Genomic DNA, 16,953 nt, shown 5'->3' on the forward strand with positions numbered 1-16,953 from the left:
AGTAAAAGTTTTACCACAAATGTGTAAGATTTGTCGAAATGAATGAAAAAATGTCAATAAAATCATTCCATATATGAATTCAAATTAGTTAATTTTTTTCATTCTGTAGTATAGTGGTATATAAATATAGGAAAATGTTAACTAATATATGGAATGCATTATTCCTAATTTCTACGAAAATCACATCGTTCAAACTTTCTTCACAATAAGTTCATTTTAACTTAAAGAAGGGGTCACTTTTTTCTGGGTGCATGTGCCTTCACAATGTTCCTATTTGGTGCAAGACTAAGGGCTCACTACATTGGCAGCGGGTGTTGTCGATAGTGGAGAGCACGTGTAGATCGAATCGTATTGGAACAACACAACCATCGTCATAGCCACTCAGTGATCCAGGAAGGCAACAACAAAGAATATTGTTTTATTATTAGATGTGCGAATGCGCCGAAACGAAGGGAAGAAAATGTAAGAAGAGTGTGGGCAATTGCAATTTAACATGCACCTCCACCGCCATCACCTCTAACAATCCATCCAAACGAACATCTTCGATTATTTTGAACTTTGGAATTCCGTAGACACCAACACCACCACCACCCTCCACACCATTAATCGACATCAACACCAGCCATTGCGTTGCTATTGAAGATGGATACAACTGGCGCCTTTAAGACCCCATCCATGATCCAGTGTTACAAGCCAGGCGAAAACTTTGAATAAATTCGCTTACAACAGTGTCCGTTGACAACTTGTGCCGGAGGCAGAATATGAAAAAGTTGTAACTAAGTGAGTGTGTGGGTTGCCAGGGTAGCTCAACACAAAAAAGAAAAGAAAAGATTTGTAGTTTTAAATAAAGAGAAGCAACAAAACCAGATGCCTTTGCATTGGTTATCGGGAAACGCATATGCTTTTTATTGTTGAGCTCTTTTTATTTCACTTTTGTGGGTCGATGATGAACCCAGCTACCAAGCAATCGTGCGCATGCGATGATTAAACGCTTAGGAATGCATATCAACCAGCAGTGATTGATTCACACAAAGAACTCAGCTTCAAGCGGTGTGACTTCTTACTGGAACGTCCAGCGAAAAAGGTAGGTATGCAAAATATTTTTCCAATGAAAAATGTTGATCCTGTGAAAGTTGTCTCAAGAGAATTAAAATAACGTTGAGGATTATAATATTTTCAATTTGGGTGTAAATATGGGCATTGTTGGGGTTAATTTTAAAAGTTGCTGTTTCTACTCAAAAAAAAAAAAAAAAAACAGCACTTTATGAGGCTCGGCATAAGGGGAAGAAGAAAGGCTGGAAGTGGAAGGAGCACAGAAGACAGACGAACTTGGACATTTATTCTTAGTCTTATTAGAAATAGTCTATCAATGGCCATATAAGAACAGATATGATGGATATTTTACACGTCCAATAGATTAAAAAAAATTATTTTGTGTACCGATGTTTCTATCGTGCGCCAAATTCAAATACACGAACAGACTCTGGAACGGATATTCGCTGCAAGATTGTCTAAGAATTTCATGTCGAATCGCTCGCATTAGAATCAAATGGTAGGCGCATTTGTAACCAGACCATTTTTACGCATTGTAGGCATTTTTTTTATTCACCGCTTTATGGCTTTAAAATAATAATGGATTTAAAATTTTAGACAAATTAAATCAAAAGTAGGAATTTTAAACCAATCATTTGGGGTGGATGCTTTAAAGCGTTCTAAGGACCACTAAGTACCACATTATTGCAATAACAAGTAAAATAGAAAGTTTTATACACTAAAAAAAAAAATATTTACGTGATATTAAATTTTAGGATGAGAAATTTACAAAATATTAAGGAAATTTCTTTAAAATAATGAAATTTTATTTAAAATAGAGTTTATAATCTTTGCTTCAAAATTTTTTTCATTAAATTTAGGACACAAACTTTGTAAATTTGCGTCCCTCCGTTAAAGTCGCATGTCTTTGAACTAAGGCTAATTTTCCTTAAAGTAAAGAAAGACATTTTTGATTTAAAGAAATTGTCCTTAAATTAAGTGAAATATTGAAACTTTGAGGATTTAGCGTCTTTGGTTTAAAGTTTTTTTTTTAGAATTAAGAAAACATTGTTTACTTTGAAGTATCCGTTATAATTTGGATTTTAAACTGGCATTTGTTTTTACGCGAGTACCTTTATTACTAATCGCGAAAAGAGAATGAAAATTTGATAAACGACATCTGTACCCTAATTTTAAATTTATTGGTCCCAGATTTAAAGCCAGATAGGTCGCTAAAAAATTTCTTTATTTTAAAGAAGCCGCATCTTTGGTTCGGAATCAATACCAAAATCCTTAAGCGAAGGTCAAAATCTTTGGATCCAAATAAACACTTTTTTGAGTGTATGGATGATATATTGGGACCGATGTAACACATATATAAGCAAATAATTGAAAGCTGAAGAGTTAAAATCAGAGCGGAAGATTGGTAAAAGAAAATTAGTTTATTGTCTCAAATCTCCTTTACACTGAAAAAATATTGTTTTTAGGATACGAAATTTACACAATATTTTGGACAAATTTCTTTAAAATAATGAAATGTTATTTTAAAAGACAGTTTTAGTATTTGCTTCAAACGAATCTTTGAAATTTGCATGCTCCCATTAAAGTCGTATGTCTCTGAACTAGGAAAAAATCTTTAAGTAAAAAAGAAATAATTTTTATTGAAGAAGTCATCTTAACTAATATATTGTATTCTTTAGATTTAAGATAAAAAAACTTCAAATATAGGCTAATTTGAGTTTTTGGTTTTAAGCTTTTTTGGAATTAAGAAAACATTGTGTACTTTGAAGTATTTGTTTTAATTTGGATTTTTAAACTTTCTTTTCTTGATACGTGAACAGCTTTATTTATATTGATCCTAGATATGAAGCTAGATATAGTTCCCAAAAAAATGTCTTTACTTTGAAGAAGACACATCTCTGGCTCGGAATCAATACTAAAATCCTTAAGGGAAGGTCAAAATCTTTGAATATAAAACAACTTTTTTTACTGTAGGATCCAAGTTATCTTTTTACTGTATTCGTTATACAATTAACAACAATTAACTTTTGTAAATATGCTGCATTTTTGGGATCTTAATCGGTCAGAATCGGAAAAACGTTTACCCCTAAAATCGAATTTTGTACAATATTTCATAAGGGGCTGTTTTGAATTAAATCCAACCAATAGGCTAAAATCACGTTACCTGCACAATATTTTAAGGATTTCTTTAAAATTCATTAAAAAATATGTTGCACGGTTTTATGACACTTGACATTTTTTTTGTTGACAAACAATAGAAATAGGATAATCCCTTTTAGTAGAAAGCACCCTTCATTCAAAACCATTTAGTTTCCCCCCTGGAATAAAAATATCTGTGCCTCTTGTTCGACCCTCCAACATAAGGGCGCAAATAGCCTAAAATATACTCTGCATATGTAAATAAATACCCATCCTGCTCCAAGGGTGGGCGTTCATGAACAAAAAAATTAAATAAAAGAAGCACCCAAAAATAAATGACATGGCTAACTAAAAGGAAATACCTTCGTTTCCTGCATGTTAGGAAGTGAATGGTGTTGCAAAGCATTTATGCCTTCATTCATAATATCATGGTGTACCAAGGGCACCAAGACGGATGCAATGAATTCGTGATTTCTTGCAAAATAAATCCTGAAACATGGAAGAGTCAGTCAAGAGATTCGTCAAGAGTCATTCATATTTTAGTACCGTGTACACATGTTTTCTGTTGTCGTTTCCTTTCATTTCATTTGGATTTCTTCTTCAACATAAGTGTCTTTGAGGCGCATGGAAGACGTCTGTAACCCTGAAAAGTTGAATGACTTCTCGAGAAGTTCTCTCAAAATGTGCATCACATACACACACACACGCAGGCTTTGGTGTATGCCTTTCAGTGCGCCTTATTTGCATTCATAAATACTTTAACGTCTTTGCCGTATTAGGGCCAGTAGTGGTAATTATGTGGTCTAATATTTGAAGGCCTTGCCAAAGTTAGCCCAACACAGCTAGCTCAAGGGAATTTTGCAAGCTTGGACGTATGAAGACACGCAAAGTGATTAATATGACCGCTTGACCTACGAAAATAATCTTACTCCTGTTCCTGTCATTTTCATTTCATTTTTTCTTAAAGAAAAATATTTTATGGCAAAAGAAATTTTCATTCCTGAGAAAAGAAAATTATTTGAGTGTACAAATTGGGTGATTATTGGGTGAAATTAAAAAAACAAAAAACAAAATTGACTTAATTTTGTCTATTTAGTTAATGTTTACCTACGCAACCAGACAAGGTTTAATAGTGAAGGTGCATAATTTTCTTTATATAGAATTTTGAATAAGTTGATTGTGACCAATGATGTGTCACACAGTTTTAGAATTTTAAAGAATTTTTAGCTGAAGTTTTATTAAATTTATTTAGCTGAGTATTATTACAGGCTTTACCAATTGTTGTAGAATCCCAGTAACAACTTCCTCGTACATATATCAGTACCCAGCAAAAACTAGGTAACCACATCTCATTACAATTGACATTACCAGGAGTAAAGCTGTCATTACACTTTGCATGACATTGCGGCGAGTTATAATGACTAACTTGTAATGACAAAAATAAATACTTCTCGGTAATTTTCGAATTGTTATTCTCAAATTTTTAGGCAGTTTTAGTTAACGAATTAATAAAATAGAATAAATGATGGTACCATTAGGTGTAATTATTCACATAATCGAGCACTTACATAAAAAATTAAAAAGAATATGTAATGTGACGGTAATTCTGAAAAATTTTCCGTTAAGAAATTTTTATCCCAAATATTTCATAATAATTGCGTTTAATGAAATTATCATATTATGGTTTAAATAAATGCTTTCTTATACCTCATTCACATTACACTTCCAAAATGCGCTTTAACTAAATTTCAAATGCCATTTGCCTTATAAAAAAGAGACTTAAAATCCACTTTTAGTAGATTTTGAACCTTATGTGAATTGGCTATTGGATATATTATAACGTAATTCACGAAGCCAACTCCCTTAAACAACCTACATTTATTTCTATTTTAAGTGTGAAATTAATTTGTATCTTATTTAGATTATTTGTTAGATTGTTTGTTTATTTATACAATATCCGTTTCTATTCAAGTAGTTATTCTATTACAGCATCACACGCCATATTTTGATCCATTGTAATCGCCGATAGAAATCAATATTTTCGAGATTTGGTTGCCTGAGACAATAAGTGGCTATTTTGCAAAGTTTGGTGTATCTAAGAATAAGTCATTACATATTAGGTGATTATATGCTTTAAATGCACTGCTTATTTTATGGCCGAAAGTATGCCTGGGGAGAAGTACTTTCCTTCTAGGACATGCGTATGTAAATGTAATTCGAAGCGATGCCAATTAATAAGTGGTTATTCATTTTTAAATAGGCTTACCTACAAAATTACCGGGTAATGAGAGTTTTTGCTGGGTAGTAATACTTTTACACGGGCATGACATCGGAGTAAAGTACTTACGTGCAAGCATACCAGCAGTCGAAAAATAAGTACTTCTTCGCAAGCATACCAACTCTCCAAAAATAATATCTTTACCTTAAAGATACCCAAAAGGTGCGAACTCACCCCTGTTGTTTTGTAATCCAACACACTATACCACGCTCCACGACATGGATCTATTCAATGATATTATTTTGTAATATAAATTATGTACTATACAACTATAGAAAACAAAGATATATTTTATTGACATTTTTTTCTAAAATGTAATTTGGCTTTACTTATCGCTACTATTAACGGTGCCCACTGTAGAGCCGAACCCGGACCTCAAGATATCATTTTGATTACCGGTATTAATAGAAAAAATCACTTTTTGCCTACACAGGTAAGTTATTATTTTTAAATCCCAGGTAATACTGCAAGTAGTGACTTTTTGAATACCGGTATTACTGAAAGAATCACAAGTGCTTACCCAGTTTTTGCTGCGATGGTTCGATGTTTTATAAAAGTCTGCATATAGAGAAAAAATTATTTCCTTTAGAATGAAGTTTTAAATAATTGAAAACCCTCCTTGAAAACGCAAATAAACCCGAATGTATGAGAATAGTTGCAGCTTGCCTCTAACCCTTTTTATTTTTTATTTGCTATTGAAGACAAATTTTAGAAGACTTCGTTTGTCTAAAACTTCGTTCCTCAAAAAAGAAAAGTATTCTGCCAGTGTGTGAATAATTCTCCATTTATAAAAACATTTTTATGGATTTAACAAATTCGATTATTTCACAAAAAGGCCTCACAGTATGCCTTCCTTTCACCCTTGTTTTCGAAGTATTAGCTTGAACATGATATTGGTGAACGTTTAGGCAAAAGAGTTAAGAAGAGAAGCAACAGCAACATCAATGTTGTCACCATTCAGCCGTGCTGTATTGAAGTTGTATCTGGTGTCCCAGTGTTTGTTGGTGTTAAGTTCTTGACGGTGTTGTTATCTACTACAATGCATTGAATGTATGAACAAATGTTTATCCATATACCTTGGAATATAGAAAGACGGATGGATATACATATGTTAAATATCGCAAAAACATTAATGCTAAACGCTACACTTCTACAGGTTGACACTTAAGATTTGCTTTAAATCTAAGACTAAAGCTGCAAATGTTCAGTATCTCTCTGAGGTATTAATAAATATTTTTCTTATAAAATATAAAGTTATGTTTTGATTTGATTTTGTATGACCGTTCTAAAGCATTATAACTCTAATATTTAGATTGATCTATAGGGAATCAATAAACTCCAGGACAATTTTACTTTATCTAACAATTATAAACACTCAAATTTCACTTAAAGATTCGTGTATTAATTATAGGGAAGCGGCTTCCTTAAAATATAGGACCAGACATCAATAGTCTATACATATATATACAATTAGGATAATGTATCTCTTTTTGAAATACACTACACTATTGATAAACACAACATGACAAAGACTTCCAGTTCAAATAAGTTTTCTTTATTTTAAAATACAAGAAACTTTACTTCTAGAATATAAAATCGTGACAATAACTTTCAGCCAAATATTCTTATTTCTTTATTAAAGAATTTCTAGATTTTTGAAAGTAGACATTTTTGTTAAGTATAGCAAGCTGAGGAAAACCAACCAAAAAATTGACAAACTAATTTTGTTAAATTGAGCGGATCAAATTTACACATATTGCTATGTTAATCATTGAACAAAGGTAACCATCTATGAACGAAACCCGCTGACATACATCTATACCAAGGTAGTGTTAAGTCTTAGTCTACGGATACATTCCCCCCATTGTGGCAAGAGGAAGGACCCACAAGTGTGTTTATGTGCGTGTGCGGCACATTCACATGATGAAATGTAGGCGTCCATACGTTATCGCCCACCTTAAAAAAAAATCACTTAAAGCCTGCAACACCACGTCAACGACATGCAACAGAATGCAGTGCATCGTGTACTCATTTATAGGTACAATGTCTAGACTTTGTAATTTTGCCCCTGTGGTGTTGGATTGCGCCCGCTCGTTCCATTGCTGTGACAATGCGGCTTATGAATGAAACAAAGCAACCACAACAACAATACAACAGTGAGCCAATAGCTAATGGTGCTAAATACTTCTTAACCAAGACGGCAACGATGGTTACAAACAAAGGTTAAGGGTATAAAGCCTACCAAATTGCCGGCCTTAGTATGCTATGGTTTTGCTAAAGTTTCATTCTTTTATAAAAGGATTTCAACTTACCTTAGCAGAGAATATTACCTCTTTTTGTGGAGAGAAGAATAACTCAGCCCACTTCAAGTCAAAACGAATTAATGAGCATCCCACCTCGCGAACAGCTAAGAAGCTTTGTGATAATTCATGTGGGAGCCCGATGACACAAGTCACTCCTAATTATGCCATACATTTCGAAATTCTGTCAGTCAAAAGGTGGAACAAAGATCTTCGGAGATATTCCTCAACCACAAATGTATCGATTTCAACGAAACGAATGAATATATGGATGGATGGTTGTCCAATTCACTAACGAACTATGGGAGCACATATAAACAACAATGGCCGCACGCCACAATGCCGGACAATATTAATTTGCGTGATGTCCAACAAATAACGACCAGATTCGATTCGATTGCAAACCGGTACTAACCTTAGCTGATTAACTTTGATGCATTCCAAGCATGGAATGGCCTGCTAGAGTTTTGTCACATTTGTCCACCTCTCTTTTGCATGTCTAGTGAGTGGCGAAACTTTGTGTTGGAAAAAGAGTATTGGATTTTGGGGTTACACTCACACACACGCACACCTCAAACAGTTAGGGGATGCAATGCAATGGAATAGCTCTCTTTGGTGACAAATGTGCAAGAGCTTTGGCTACAAGAGTAAGCAGAGAGAAAGAGGGAGTAAGAGATAAAGAGAATTGTATGGTATGTTTATCATTGCAGGTGAATTGAAGTTGCCGCTACTTTTGGTTTTTGTATACCGACGAAATTCAGGGAGGGGACATGCAGTGTGAGAAATTTTTGTTTTGTTATTTGTATTAATATTCTATGCAGAATAAATTACTTGAAATATTTATTTATTTCATTATTTCGTTTGTAAAACGAAGCAATATCGATGTGAAGCCCCACAATAATGCAATGGCCCTAATAAGTTAACAATCACTGCACAAACCTAGAATAGTTTTTTTTTGTCGTTTCATATAAAGTAGAAACAACAAAATTTAATTTTGTATACTTTGCAGAGAAGTATCACAATAGATTTCTCTGTACTTAAGTTTAAGATGATGATATTAATGTGTACACAGAAATAGAAAATTAACAAGATCATGTCTAATGAGAAAATGACTTCTCTAATGCCAAAAACGAAATTGAAAGCATATATTCTCTTGAGATCTCATTTGACTGATATTTGTTGATAATGAGTGAGTTTTTGAAATTTGGTAAACAATAGAAGTTACATTGGATCGAATCATGAGAATACGCTGGAAGTGGTGCTGAGAACAAATACATTGGGGAAAGCATGCTGTGCTCTGAAAGGATCTCATTGTTGCTCTTGTTATTCGGAATAGGCCTGAACCGTCCGTATCGCGGACAGCACTCAGTGAGAAGAGAATTAATCTTTTAATGCTCAAACCCGTCTTTAGGCGGTCTTCGCTAAAACGGGAAGCTTTTTGAAAACAAAACTTAGTCAGAACTTTACAAGGGACTTTGGAGCATATACTTCTTGCCTTTGTATCGTAAATCTTGACTACATTATCAGCTGCTAGCAAAAATGGGGTATTAGAGGGTTAATACTGTGGTATCGCAATGGGCAGAATAGTCTAAGTGAGCCTTAAATAACGGGCTGCCACTATATCTACATTCATCTACAATTCTTAGAGTGTATATTGTCAATATATGAGCATACATATAAATTTCGACTCAAAATAAACCGGAAGCTCATGCTAAATATATGCGTTCATGTGTCCAATGAATTAGGGCGTATAATTGTCCATTCCATTGATATGAGCACAAAGAGTTCTGTTTTTGTAAAGAGTTCCATCAGTCAACTCATAAATCTCTTACATTTTATGTAGGAATTAATTTCTTTTGTTACATATTTGAAATTAATGATGGACATCAATGTTAATGTTCATAAGGTTATTATAAACGATTAAGTGATGCTTTAAGATTTCTGGGGGTAGTGTGGTTTGATGTGTTCAATTGGAATATTTCAATGCCATGTCTCATAATCTAAATTGAATTAATTTTTTATTCTATTATTTTGTAACACATTTGTTGAATGCTTTATGATATTCCTTTATAATCAAATAATCTGTATTAAGATATACAAATAGTTTTATTAAAGAGTTTCAACGTTGAAATGCCTTTATAAATCTCCGTACTGGTTAACCCTTGCAACTTTGAGATTATTCCCTTAAATCAACACAATGTTTACATCTCCTTTTGAAAAGCTTTAAGCTCTGATGGAGATGCAACGTTAACCACATTGCAATTTCCTCCCATGGCAGAAGAAAACGGAGAGCATCTTCCATTGCGAATATCCCTTTGAATACAGAAATTATAGGTCACACATAAATAATCCATCATAGTAGATGAACGAACCCTTTTCTCCTATTGACATATAAATTATGAGCAAATGATGAAGTGGATGAGATATAAAAATGTTTTTGCCAACGAGAGAAACTTTTTGTAGCCGTTGTAATACAAACATAGCTTTCATTTCAAATGAATGCAAATCCAGGTGATTTAAAGATAGGTGTGAATTGATGGATATGCTGCAGGGAATTCAAAATGGCAGTGTTAGACGAATAATGTTTAAGAAAAATTTCTATGTATACTATAGGTGGATATATCAGCGCTTACAAATAAGGATTTTCTTGAATATAAGATGATTAGTTCTTTATCGGTATGACCCAGACTTAATAGATAAGTTATTTTTTTGTATTTTTAATTTCTAATTTATTGATATAATTGGTTGCTCCAACAAATATTTGGCCAATAGAAAAGAACAAATGTCAGAAAAATACTTTTTCTAGTCATCTATGCAAAAAAAGGAATATTATCACTTCAATCTAGTTTCAAGAACCTTGTTGGAGTTGAACATTGAAAACTTTTGTTGCTTGCGAAATCAGATATATAATTTCCGAGAACATAAAGTGGTTGTGACAAACATATTACATGTGTCCCGTCCAACAATAACATTATGCTCCTAAAACATGTCCTTCTCTGGTGGCGGTAGCCTCACAGCAATCGATATGGATCGCTCGTAGTGAAAACCGTGGCCGATATGGATCGCTCACTGTGAAAACTATGACAGATGGGATAGTCTGAACAAGTGCGTTGTATTGTTTCGTCTGTTCTTTTAACACCCGGATTGTACCAATGGATACATATTTCATTTACAGACATGCGTAGACGTAAAAGCTATCGCGAATTGCGCTTAAATGCGTCAAACCCTGCTCTAAAATTATCTTGAGATTACTGCAATGACATTGTGAGAATTGTTGTAACCGTATCACAATAGATTGAATAGTCTACCACATTGAAACTCGTATTAGCAATTCTCCATAATAGCCACACTCAAAAAAAAAAAAGTGGAACCTCTATTTCACTAAAGCCAATTTAATTTAATTTTAGTTCATGGAATTGGGAGCCACCGTGGTGCAATGGTTAGCATGCCCGCCTTGCATACACAAGGTCGTGGGTTCGATTCCTGCTTCGACCGAACACAAAAAAATGTTTTTCAGCGGTGGATTATCCCACCTCAGTAATGCTGGTGACATTTCTGAGGGTTTCAAAGCTTCTCTAAGTGGTTTCACTGCAATGTGGAACGCCGTTCGGACTCGGCTATAAAAAGGAGGTCCCTTGTCATTGAGCTTAACGTGGAATCGGGCAGCATTCAGTGATAAGAGAGAAGTTCACCAATGTGGTATCACAATGGACTGAATAGTTTATGTGAGCCTGATACATCGGGCTGCCACCTAACGTAACCTAAACTAGTTCATGGAATTACTATGTTTGGAGAAAGATTCCTTTACTCTAATAATTTTTTGCGTACGTTAGTTAAATTAACTAAAAACAGAAAAAAATTATACACAAATGAAGCATAAAGATTAAAAATGCGTTCATCATAAACTTCCTATGTCACTAAAGACATTCTTGCAATTTGAACTCCAATTTTTCCTTCAAGCTATAAATTTTTCTTTAACAAGTGAAAAAAAATAATTATGTCTAACAAATTTTCTTGAATTTGGCGAAAAATATTTACTTATTTTTGTGATATAGGCGTGATGTCAGTGTTTGTATGTTAAAAATGTTTAAAAATAATCCAAATTTTCTAAAATTAACCAAAATTTTTCTTCCAGGAGGGTTCACTGTTTTTTCACTGCATCGAAGGAAAAAGTCGCAATAGGAACATTCCAAACCCCTCTGATTTTACAAAAACAAGAATCGAATCACCGACCGATATTGCTCTTTCTTAATTCTCTCAAAAAGCGCGGATACCACTGTTTCTACATGGGATAAAACCCAAAATATTAATTTAATATGGATGAAATTATGGCAGAAGCCATCTGAAAAATTCTTGTATCAAGCGGTGAGGCTATGTTCTTATCGCATGTCAAATAAAATTTCTTATTTTTTTTACATTTTAACTAAAAACTAGTTATCAATGTAACTTAAAAATTTGTTTGATTATAGTAAAAGAGGAATTTATAAAGAGGTTCATTTCTTATAGATACATACATATGCCAATTATTTTTTTATTTATTTATCATTTCATGTTTAATTCAAATTATAATAATGTATGCAAATTAACCATGTTTACTACTAAGAAGAATTAGTAACAACATTTTATAATTTCAACTAGAACCTATATTATTCACCATAGAAAAAATGTGATATATGAGGCTAACATTTAATTAAATCTAATGCATAGATTTTTACGAAACAAAAACACTTAATATTAAATTTCAAAATTTCATTTACAACCATTAGGTACTTAATGAAAACATTTTGCTCTCAATTTGCCCATATGTGTGTAAATGTCGGTATCTCATTTCATATATCTTTATCAGTGTGTATAGAAGCATGTGTGTACGTATGTATCTATAAGTATCACTAGTTTGTTATTATTTTTGTTTTGTTTTGTTTTGTTTTTTTTTTTGCAACTAATAGCTGCTTTTGGTTGCTACTTTGCGGTTCTTTTGAAAACAATTAAATTGCCTTTTAGCAGAGATGGTGAAAATGGAACAATGATATCAAATGCGAGATAACACTGGTTTTCCATTCAAATGGAAATCCAATAGACAAACGAATATCATGGATCTACAAACGCGAATTCGCGCAATAGAAACGCTTGTCCGCCTCCAGTTGTGGCAATGGTGATGATGATGACGATGTTTCCTCAGACGCATTTCCAATGCATCAATAAAATAAAATCAAAACAAAACAAAACGAAACCAACTAATACCCATTGAAATCTCAAGAGTATGGAAAATAAGGAGACGCTTTTCCTATATTTCAGCTGCGGGCGAACATTTGATCCACTCGAAATTCAAAGACTGAGGAACATTTTATCCATTCGATAAATTAAAGCTTAGTAAAACAAATGAAAGTATGTCTTTGTGGGATATTAGTGTGGCTCAAAAGAAAATGTATTCACATAGAAAAGCGAAGAAAATTTGAAAAATATATACAAGATCATTATATATAGCTAATGCTAAATATTTTGAAGATCGCTTAGCAAATGAGTATAATATGACAACATTTTTGAAAATCGTTATACACTCAAAAAAATGTGAACCCTACATTGCATAAAGCCAATTGAATTTTATTTTAGTTCATGGAATCAGTGTGTTTTGAGAAAGTTTTTTGACTATAATTATTTTTTGTGTATGTTAGTTAAAAAAGTGGAAAAGAAGGTACACAAATCAAGCATAAAGGTGAGTACTATGTTCGGTTTTTTCACCAAAACACTAAATTAAAAGTACAAAAATATATATGAAGACGATTATAGTTTTATCAAGTCTTGTCAAATAGTGGATGGAAAATATACAAGGAATTAATTGCGATGCATTTTATATTTCTGAACTAATTAATTTAAAAAAGTAACCGTGAAAACTGGTTGGTTTTCTGAATTCGTGTCTCCCACAAATAGTTCAGAATTTCTTAAAATTTACTAACAAAGCACTTAGTATGGCACTAAAGAAATTTTTCAATTTTGATCTCCAATTATTTCCTTCAAATTACAAAATTTTCTTTAACAAGTAAAAACAAAAAATTGATTATGTTCAATAAATTTTCCTGAATTTGTCGATTTTGTTAAAATTCAGTTTTGTTAAAATTTTCCAAAATTAAACTAATTTTTCTAAAAATAATCAGAATTATCCTGCTGAGTTTACTATTTTTTGAGTGTACGTACAATTTTAGTAGAGGAGCTTTATAATTCATATAGTCAGGGTGAAAAATATTGTATAAAAGGGACAATATCCGAAGGGAGGGTCATTTAATGTGATTTTGTCTTTACACTAATGGTTTTGATATTGATTCCGAGTCAATGAAAGGAGTTCTGAGTACTTGATACTAGGAAACTGTATTGAATTTCTTCCTTTTTCCTGCTGTTTTCCTCATGTGTTATCAATGTCCTTGAAAAAAATATGTTAAGGGCATTTTAAATTTCTAAAAATTAAATTTCTAAAAAAAATTATACTATGTTTCAAGCAAAAATGTTTTCAATATAAAGTGTTGAAAGAGATCGCCTATTTTTGCAATGATTTTAAGCTTTGTAGTCAAGACGCAGAAAGTCAACAAATTTAAAGATTATTTCATTTCGGTGATTTTTTTCAGAATTATTAAATCCAAGTTGACCGTAGAAAATTTTTACCGTCAAAAGAAAACGTTGCTTGTCTAAAACTTCGTTCCTCAGAAAAGAAAACTCTTCTTTTAGTGTAGTGTTGTATTGGCAAATAAGTCAACTTGATGAACTAAAACCAGTTCAAAGTCGCAAATTATTTACTTTTTCAACCATATTTACCACTTTTATTCTAATTATCTGTTTGAGGGATTCGATTTCGGCCCACCCTATACCATACACAGGTTCAAATAATGCTGAGTATAGAGTACTTCAATGCCTAAATCATGCACAAATGCGCACTGCATTCATGCATGGCACAATCACACACGATTGTCGTATGTCATATTTGATTGGTCGTGGTTGTTGTTTTTGCTTGCTTGTCTAGTTGCTCACATAGTCAGTCCATTTGGTGATTTGTGGCAAGTTTGTTGCTTTGTGACCATCATGTCCCGGAGGGGGACATTTCCAATTTATGGCTTGTACTTGACTTTCACGAGGCGATTATTGTCGGTGTCACATAGAGTTTGTTGGTCACCCTTTTCACTAAAATAAAATAAAAAACAAAAATAACTAAAAATATTTGGTGTGACCATTTTGGATAGAATGTTTGTCGGTCTGTCTTGGAAAGCATTCATCTATACTTTATGTGGTGCTTCTAAGTGTTGTTGGTGATATTTTCGATTCCAATTGAAAGCGAAAAAAAAAATGTTCATGGCGGCAGTAGTAAAAATTTAGGTCATGGGGTTTAGTATTTGCCTTTTATGATCGTATTCAAATCTTGCGCGATTGGTGAACCAAACATACAGAATAGTACGAGTACCACCGCCACCACATGCCATGCCAATGGTCTTGAGTAGTAATACATCGGGCCATAGACGATGTACCCCAGTGTCTTGTGCTCCCTGCGAGTCTTGGTTATATCAGTCAATTGGATTTTCGCGTAACGGTGGCATAGCTACCAGCCAAAGGCCGAAAGATCAATTAAAATTGAAAAACGTTGTCAATGCTTCAAGACAGCATTCAGCATTCACTCGGGCTGACAGTCTTGGAGCATTAAGAGACTGTTGCTATTTGTTACAAGCAAATAGGCTTAGGATGATAGACATCATATGATGGAGTATGACTAAGCACGTCATGGATTCACAAACGGGGAGGGCAAGCAATTGTGCCACCCTATTTCCGAAATTCGTTATTTAATTTAATTTTCCAATTTCACCATCTCTTCGTCATGCCTATTGCCAAAGCATCGAAAGGTCGCAACGCTTTTTCGATGAAAATTTGTAAATAATTTGTAAGAAAATGAGGGTTGCCGTTGGATTTCACAACATTGAATTTAATTTCATGCCATATTAGTAAAATAATTATCGAAATATGTATGTATGTTTTTTTCAGATATGAAAATTTTCAACTTTTGCAAAAGAATTACAGGAAGATTTGTAGATGCTTAAAGATAAGTAAATGTTTCAAGTTATTTCTAAAAGTTTGCAAAATGGGCTTTCATGGAAGCTGTAACCTACTCTAAGTTGATCATACATACATTCCAAGTCTCACAATACGGTGGCGTTATTTTTGGAGCCTGGAATAATTCACAGTTCCTTGGTGTGATCCGTATTTCCTGGAAACCTAACGTCAAAAAAATCATCGTTATCTAGAATTCGTTATAAATATTAGTCATTTGGATAACTATGCAACATCAGTCGAATTAAGCCAACCTAGGGATAGATTAGGTTAGGTTATGTTCTATTTAGTCCATTGTGATAAGCCAACCTATATTGTTTCCAAAACTTCTTAGACAAATATTCTAATTTGTGTAAGGACATTATTAGATTTCTTTAAGATATCTCAAAAATGAAATAAAAGCATCCGCACATGCATAAATGTAGAAATTAGAAAATGTTTATCTTGCGAACGTGATTTGCCTTCATTCGGTTTGAATTCGGTGAATCCGATATCCCACATTTAGAATATGTATGAGTCATAGGCAACTGAAATTGTTTTATTGTAAATGATGTGATTATATAGTCAAGGTTTCACACACAATAGATAATTTTAGTTGAATCATTCGGAGTGGTTCCTGAAAATAACATTATGCGAATGCTAAATATTATATTAAGATGTTCTGTATTTATACCCACCACCATAGAATGGTGATGGGGGTATAATAAGTATGTCATTCCGTTTATAACACATCGAAATATCGATTTCCGACTATATAAAGTATATATATTCTTGATCAGGGAGAATTTGTAAGACGATATAAAAAAGGTTCGTCTGTTATAATTACGCTATAATCTTCAACAATGGCGCTATTAGACACACAGTCTTTTGTCTGTACGCCGGCCAAGTTCGAAGATGGGCTATATCGGTCCAGGTTTTGATATAACTCCCATATAAACCGATCCCCCGATTTGGGATCTTGGGAGTAGTTTTTATTCGATGTGTCTAAAATTGGAAATCTAGAAGTATTTTAGGGTCACAAATAGGTGTGTATCTCCTGATTTGACTTCTTGGGCTTCTAGAAACGTATTTTCAATCCGATTTGCCAAAAATTGGAAATCT

At 33.2% G+C, this 16,953-nt stretch overlaps 1 protein-coding gene across 4 annotated transcripts in view; it reads right to left on the reverse strand.

Moving 5' to 3' along the window:
- The window catches only part of GEFmeso (Guanine nucleotide exchange factor in mesoderm), a 54,656-nt gene that overhangs the window by 12,329 nt on the left and 25,374 nt on the right, over positions 1-16,953 (reverse strand). The gene's annotated exons all lie outside the window — the stretch shown is intronic.

The sequence above is a fragment of the Haematobia irritans genome, chromosome 5, assembly GCF_050003625.1.
Source record: "Haematobia irritans isolate KBUSLIRL chromosome 5, ASM5000362v1, whole genome shotgun sequence".
In the NCBI taxonomy this organism is placed as follows: domain Eukaryota; kingdom Metazoa; phylum Arthropoda; class Insecta; order Diptera; family Muscidae; genus Haematobia; species Haematobia irritans.